This window comes from Camarhynchus parvulus, chromosome 28 (assembly GCF_901933205.1).
Source record: "Camarhynchus parvulus chromosome 28, STF_HiC, whole genome shotgun sequence".
Taxonomy (NCBI): Eukaryota; Metazoa; Chordata; class Aves; order Passeriformes; family Thraupidae; genus Camarhynchus; species Camarhynchus parvulus.
Window position 1 is genome coordinate 496,815 of NC_044598.1, and position 5,973 is coordinate 502,787.

A 5,973-nucleotide genomic window follows, 5' to 3' on the forward strand; every position below is an offset into this window, starting at 1 on the left:
CCCCCCAGCCCGGGCCTCCCCCTCAGCGAGCCCGGGCGGCCGCGCTACGCGAGCGGCGGGATCCGCCGCGCGCACCAGGCCGCGCGCCCCCCCCACACACAAAAACGAACCCGCCGCCGCCGCCGCCGCCGCGCTCAGCCGCTCCGCCGGGCGGCCCCGGAGCCAACGGGCGGGAGAAGGGAGAGGAGCGGGGCCGCGTCCGTGTGTCCGGCCGGGTCCGAGCGTCCGTCCGGCCGCGGCCGCCGCGCGCCCAGGCCCGTGAGCGGTGACGCGGAGCGCGCGCGGGGACGCGCCGACGGCAGCGCGCGCGCGCGGGAGGGGACGGGGGGCCGGGGGGGGGGGTGACGCACACGCAGCACGTACGGTGGGGGGGGGGGCACGGCGCGGCCGCCAGGGGGCGCGCTGCCCCCCCCGCAGCCCTCACGGGGGAGGGCGGAGCTTGGATCTGAGTGATGGGTGAGGCGGCCAATGGGTTGTTGAGATGAGGGGGAGGGAGGGGGAGTGAGCGCCCCGCCCTCCCAGTGCACGCTGGGGGAAGGGGCGGGGTTTGGTGCTGAGTGATGGGTGTGGCGGCCAATGGGCCATCGAGATAAGGGCTAAGAGGGGGCTGGGGTGTGTCCAGAGCCGCCTGGCGGGGGGGGGGTGTCCTCCCACACACATGGGGGCGGGTTTGAATCTGAGTGACAGGCGTAGCAGCCAGTGAGGGTGGGAGTGCGCGGTCCACCCACGTTGGTGGGCGGGGCTTAGTTCTGAGTGACGGCCTTGGCAGCCAATGGGTGCTTGAGATTACGTGTGGGGTGTGCCTGGCTCTGAGTGACGGCCCTGGCAGCCAATGGGACACCGAGATGAGGGGCGGGGGCTGAGGTTGTGGAGAGATCACTGAGGGGATGTGGTGGCCCTGGGCGCTTGTGAGGGGCTGAGGTGGTGGACAGGTCACTCTGAGGTGGCACTGGACACTCCTGAGGGGCTGAGGTCCTGGACAGGTCACTCTGAGGGGATGTGGTGGCACTGGACCCTCGTGAGGGGATGGGGAGGCCGAGGTGGGTGACCCTGTGGTGACAGTGGGATCCCCTGTGCCCACCATGAGCTGCCAGCTCTGCTTGTTCCTGTTGGAACTGACTCCCTGCTGGGGGTTAAGTGGGAATTAAGGATTGGGAATTTTGGGAATTTCTCCTCCAGTAATTCCTGTCACACCTGCAGTAGCCCTGAGTGGAAGCTGAGCTGCTTTGGGCCTGCTGGACTGAGGATTCTCTGAGGTCAGAGAAGGGAGCACCACATTTCTACCTTTAAATACAAAAACCTTTGGATTTACCCTCATTCCATTTGATCAGCACTCAATAAATCCCTTTTAAAAGAAATCTTCTGTGTGTTGGGAAAGGCTGGGTATTCAGTTCCATGTTGAGATGCAAATATGTATCTTCTCTTATAAATAACTTGGATTTTATATTCTTGCTTTTGGTGCAGGATAAAGCCCGGCCTGAATCAACGTGTTCCAGATCTGCAGCTGCTGGGCTGAAAAGATGGAGACTGGAAAACATCATTGTCCTGGGAGCATTGTGCAGCAAAAAGAGGGGAAAAAACGAATCCAGAGAATCCACTTCTGCAGAGAGACTGAATTCATCTCGTTTTTGAGTAGAATAAACTCTTCAGACCAAAGAGTAACGGGGAGAAAGCGTGAAATAACATTCGAGGATGAAAGTGGAACCAGAGTGGGGTGGAATGAAAAAACAGTGCAAAGCCAGGTGGCTGCTCGCTGCAAACACTTTTATTTATTAACAAACACAACACACTCCAAACATTTGGCTGCTTGACAGAATCCTCAGAAGTCTTGGCGAGGGATCGAAGTTCCGCTGCTCCGCCTGTCCCTGCCCAGCTCAGGAATAACGGTGCGAGCGTGGAGAGTCCCTGCGGTGCCAGCAGAGGGGATGTGTCCCCTCACGGTGGCGTTGGGGACACCGTGGTGCTGCTGTCTGAGGTGCTGAAGCTGCAGATCCCCCAGCACGGCCTGCCTGAGCTGGAGAAGGAGCTGGGAACCCAAACTGGAGGTCGGAATTCTCCCGATACCAACCCAGAGCACGGACGTGTGAATTTTGGGATCGTTCTGCTCCGTTGCAATGCTGGAAGCTCTGGGGGCCACTTGGAAGCCTTTCAGGATAAACTGAACGCCCAGGAAGGCTGCAGAGCTCCCAGGCTGTGTTTTTTGGGGTGTTTTGTGCAAGTTTTCTCCCTCAAATCCGGGCTGCTGCAGAGGAGAGGTGTGATGGTGGTTGCCACAAGGGTTTTTGGGGTGATGGAAGAGACGTAGATCTGACTCCATGATCAGAAGGCTTGATTTATTATTTTATGAGATATACATATACTATACTATACTAAAAGGAAAAGAGAGTTTCCAGAAGCTGCTAAGCTAAGCTAAGAAAAGTAAAGAATGAATAACAAACCAGCTCTCTCGGACTGTGTCTGAGAGATCTCAGTTCTGGATTGGCCATTAATTATAAACACCCAGTCTGGGCCAAGCCAGACAGACCTGTTGCATTCCACAGCAGCAGATAACCTGTTGTTTATGCCTTGTTGCTGAACTTCTCAGCTCCAGCAGGAAAAATCCTGAAAGAGGATTTTTCATGGAAGAAATGTCTGTGACAGAGAGGCTGTGACTCACTGGGCTTGAGTGCTGTGCAGCCAGTGTGGAATTTAAACAGGCAAAAACTGGCACAATTCCCTGCAAACAGTGCTGAGCTCCCCATCTCCCCGCACATCAGAAGCTGGAATTCACCAGAAGAGAAGAAACAGGAATGAATTAATATTTTAATATTTTAACAGGCATTTTCTGCTCGCAGGAGGTGCCAGCGTGCAGGCGATTATCCCCAGGTGCTGATGAGGAGTGACAAACCCGAGCAGCTGGAGGTGCTGGGGAGAAATGCCAGCCCTGGGAAGGAGCTGAGGCCTTTCCCTGGAGCTGATTTGAATTCCAAAGCAGCCCAGCAGCTCTGGGATTCGCTGGCATCGGGGCAGGGATGGGATTGGTCTCCAGGAATTCCCAGCCATGGAGATAAGGCTGCTGACGTGAGGGGGGCACAGCCAATGGAGCCCAGGCTGGCCGAAACGGGGGGAAAACGGGATATTTTTATGCTGGGATGGATAAAAACGGGATATTTTTATCCTGGGATGGATAAAAACGGGATATTTTTATGCTGGGATGGATAAAAACGGGGTTAGGGCGAGGTGAGGGTGGAGCAGGGATCAGGTGGGCAGGGAGGAGCTCGAGGGAAGCTCCCACCCCGAGCCATAAAAGCGCCCAGGGTGTTCGTTAAGCACAATAAATAATAAATGAAGCCAATTAATCGCTTCATTTCCCCCCTACTCTGGTCATATTTTTTAATTTAGTGCTCAGGGGGTTTAAAACTCACAGAATTCCAGGATGGTTTGGGGTGGAAGGACCTTAAATCCCATCCATTCCCATGGCAGGGACACCTCCACTATCCCAGGTTGTTCCAGTGCCATCCAGGTGTCCTCAGGCACTTCCAGGGATGGGGAATCCACACCAATCTCTCCCAGTGTCTTTCATAATAAAGAATTTCATCCAAATTCTCCATTTTCTGTCTCTGTTTTGTTGCCTTTTTCTTTCCTTTTCCTTTAAAATTATTCCTGAATGAAAATGCCTTAAAATTTTACTTATTTCACCTTCATTGCCTTTTTCTTTCCTTTTCCCTTAAAATTATTCCTGAATGAAAATGCCTTAAAATTTTACTTATTTCACCTTCATGGCCTTTTTCTTTCCTTTTTTCCTTAAAACTAATCCTAAATGAAAATACTTTAAAATTTTACTTATTTATGAATACCAATAAATAAAAGAACCAACCAATAAATTGAATACCAATAAGTGAAAGAACAACCAAAAATATTCTGGTTTTTAAAAAAATATAAGTATTCTCAATGCTGACAAAATTCCATTTTTTTTTTAAGGGTTAAATCCATAGGGAAAAAATTGGGAATGAGTTTTTCCAGTGCAGCTGGGCCATTTCTCCTGAGCTACCACGAGAGGGACACAGAAGGAAAGCAAAAGGAGCTGGGAAAGGAAGAATCCAAGGAACAGCTCGAGGTGGGATCACAGCAACACATTTCCCTTTTGTCTGGGAATCACAGCATTCCTACAGCTCCCATAAAACCCTAAAAAAATCCTTAAAATCCTAAATTCATCCCCTAAAATCCTAAAAAATCTTCACAGATAACGGGCTAAGAAATGTGAATAGTTAAAATGTTTTTTGTTTTTTTTTTTCCCCAGTTTTTCCTCATTTTCCCTCAGCTTTTTCCCTTTAGAATGTCAGGACAGGGAGAGGTTGGGCTGGCTGGGATTTTGTTCCATCCTGAGCTCCTGGAGCAACAAATCCCCCAGGATTTTGTGGGTTTGGGGAGGTATTTTTGTTTATTCCCAGTGAATTTATGTTTGTGGAGGTATTTCTGTTTATTCCCAGGGAATTTTCACTCATTACCAGCTGATGATGCAAATGCCAGGAAATCCCAAATCCCATAAAATTCCTGCATGGAGCAAAGGCCCCATGAAACCCCCTGAAGTAAATATTGAATATTTCGTGGGCTCTTGTGGAATTCAAAATCCCAGGCCTGAAATGCCCTGGCTTGGAATTAATGCAGAGTGGATTTTTAGGGATCTGCAGTTGATTCATCCTTAATGTCAGCAAAGCCCTGGCTGGGCAGGCTGGGATTGGGATAAAAATGCTGAGAAAAAGGAAAATGGGAGGAAAAAAAAAATCCTGATTTAAAAAAAAATTATAACTTTATGGACTTCAGTCTTACATTTCTGGGACAGCATTTTAATATCACATTAAAAGGCCCATTGAGTGCTGGGACACTGAGTGGTCATTTTAATATATTTACATATTTGTATAGTTTTATATTTATATAACCATTTACATTTTATATGTATATTATATATTGTATTTATATATTTTATATATTTCTATTACAATTTTATTTTGTTGTATATTCCTAATTGATATTTACTTTTATTATTTCATATATTTATTTTTGTATTTTTACCAAGCCCTTTAATGCCCAGAATGTTTTCACAAGCTAAGAACATCTCCAAAAAGTGTTATTAAATAAATGTCAGAATTTCTTTAATTTGCCAGAAATTTTAGTGCCACAGGAAATGCAAATCCAGCTCTGATTTCAGTGGAGAAAATTCACAGAAAAGGGTTTTTCCTCATGTTTTTTTGTGCTTTTATCCCTCAGCAAATTGTGATAAATCTGATTAATTTTGATTTACCTGCAGGTTTAAATGGGGATAAATATTCCCAGAACAAGCCACGGGGATGTAACTCCATGAAGGAAAAGGAGGAGAAGATTTTGGGCAAAATCCAGGGATTTTGAATGAAGAAAGTTCTCGGAAATGAATGGTGAGTGACATTAAAAGATAGCAGATAATAGAAGATAACAGGTAATAAAAGATAAATAATAAAAGATAACAGCAGGAGATGAAAAGGAAGTGAAACTTGGTGCTCTAAACTAGCTCCAAATGGATACTAAAAATAAATAAATAAACTCCAATAAATTAGGGTTAAATATTAAAATAAGAATTAAAAGTAGGAAAGTTGAAATCCTCCCCTCCAAAATTGTGTTAAAACTTTCTTTCCTTGAAAAGAGCTGAAACAACAGGACAGGACCTGGATTCAAGGAATTAATGCAGGGGAAAAAAGAACTTGTGCCTTTTGTAGGTTCAGAATCACCATGGGGAGTTAAAACTCACTAAGAAAAAAAGCCAAGAGTTCCTGAAATTCAAGGAAAAACTGCTGGAATTCCTGAATTTATTCAAGGAGAACTTTGGGAGGATCTGTTCCTTATTAAAGCTGCCTCTGGGAAGGAGCAGAGTTGTTAAAAATCCTCAATTTCCAGAGGGGCATCCACAGCTCTGGGGGAAAACAAAAATAATAATTAAAAAAAAAGGGATTTCTCCAAAGC

The 5,973-nt window shown here is 47.3% G+C and overlaps 1 long non-coding RNA gene across 1 annotated transcript; it reads left to right on the forward strand.

Annotated features, from left to right (window-relative positions):
• Positions 1–2,542: 2,542 nt before the first annotated feature.
• LOC115914349 lies at positions 2,543–5,478 on the forward strand. The gene is made up of 3 exons (XR_004061420.1): positions 2,543–2,865; positions 3,961–4,096; positions 5,288–5,478. It is a non-coding gene; the product is annotated as an uncharacterized LOC115914349 (long non-coding RNA).
• Positions 5,479–5,973: the final 495 nt, after the last annotated feature.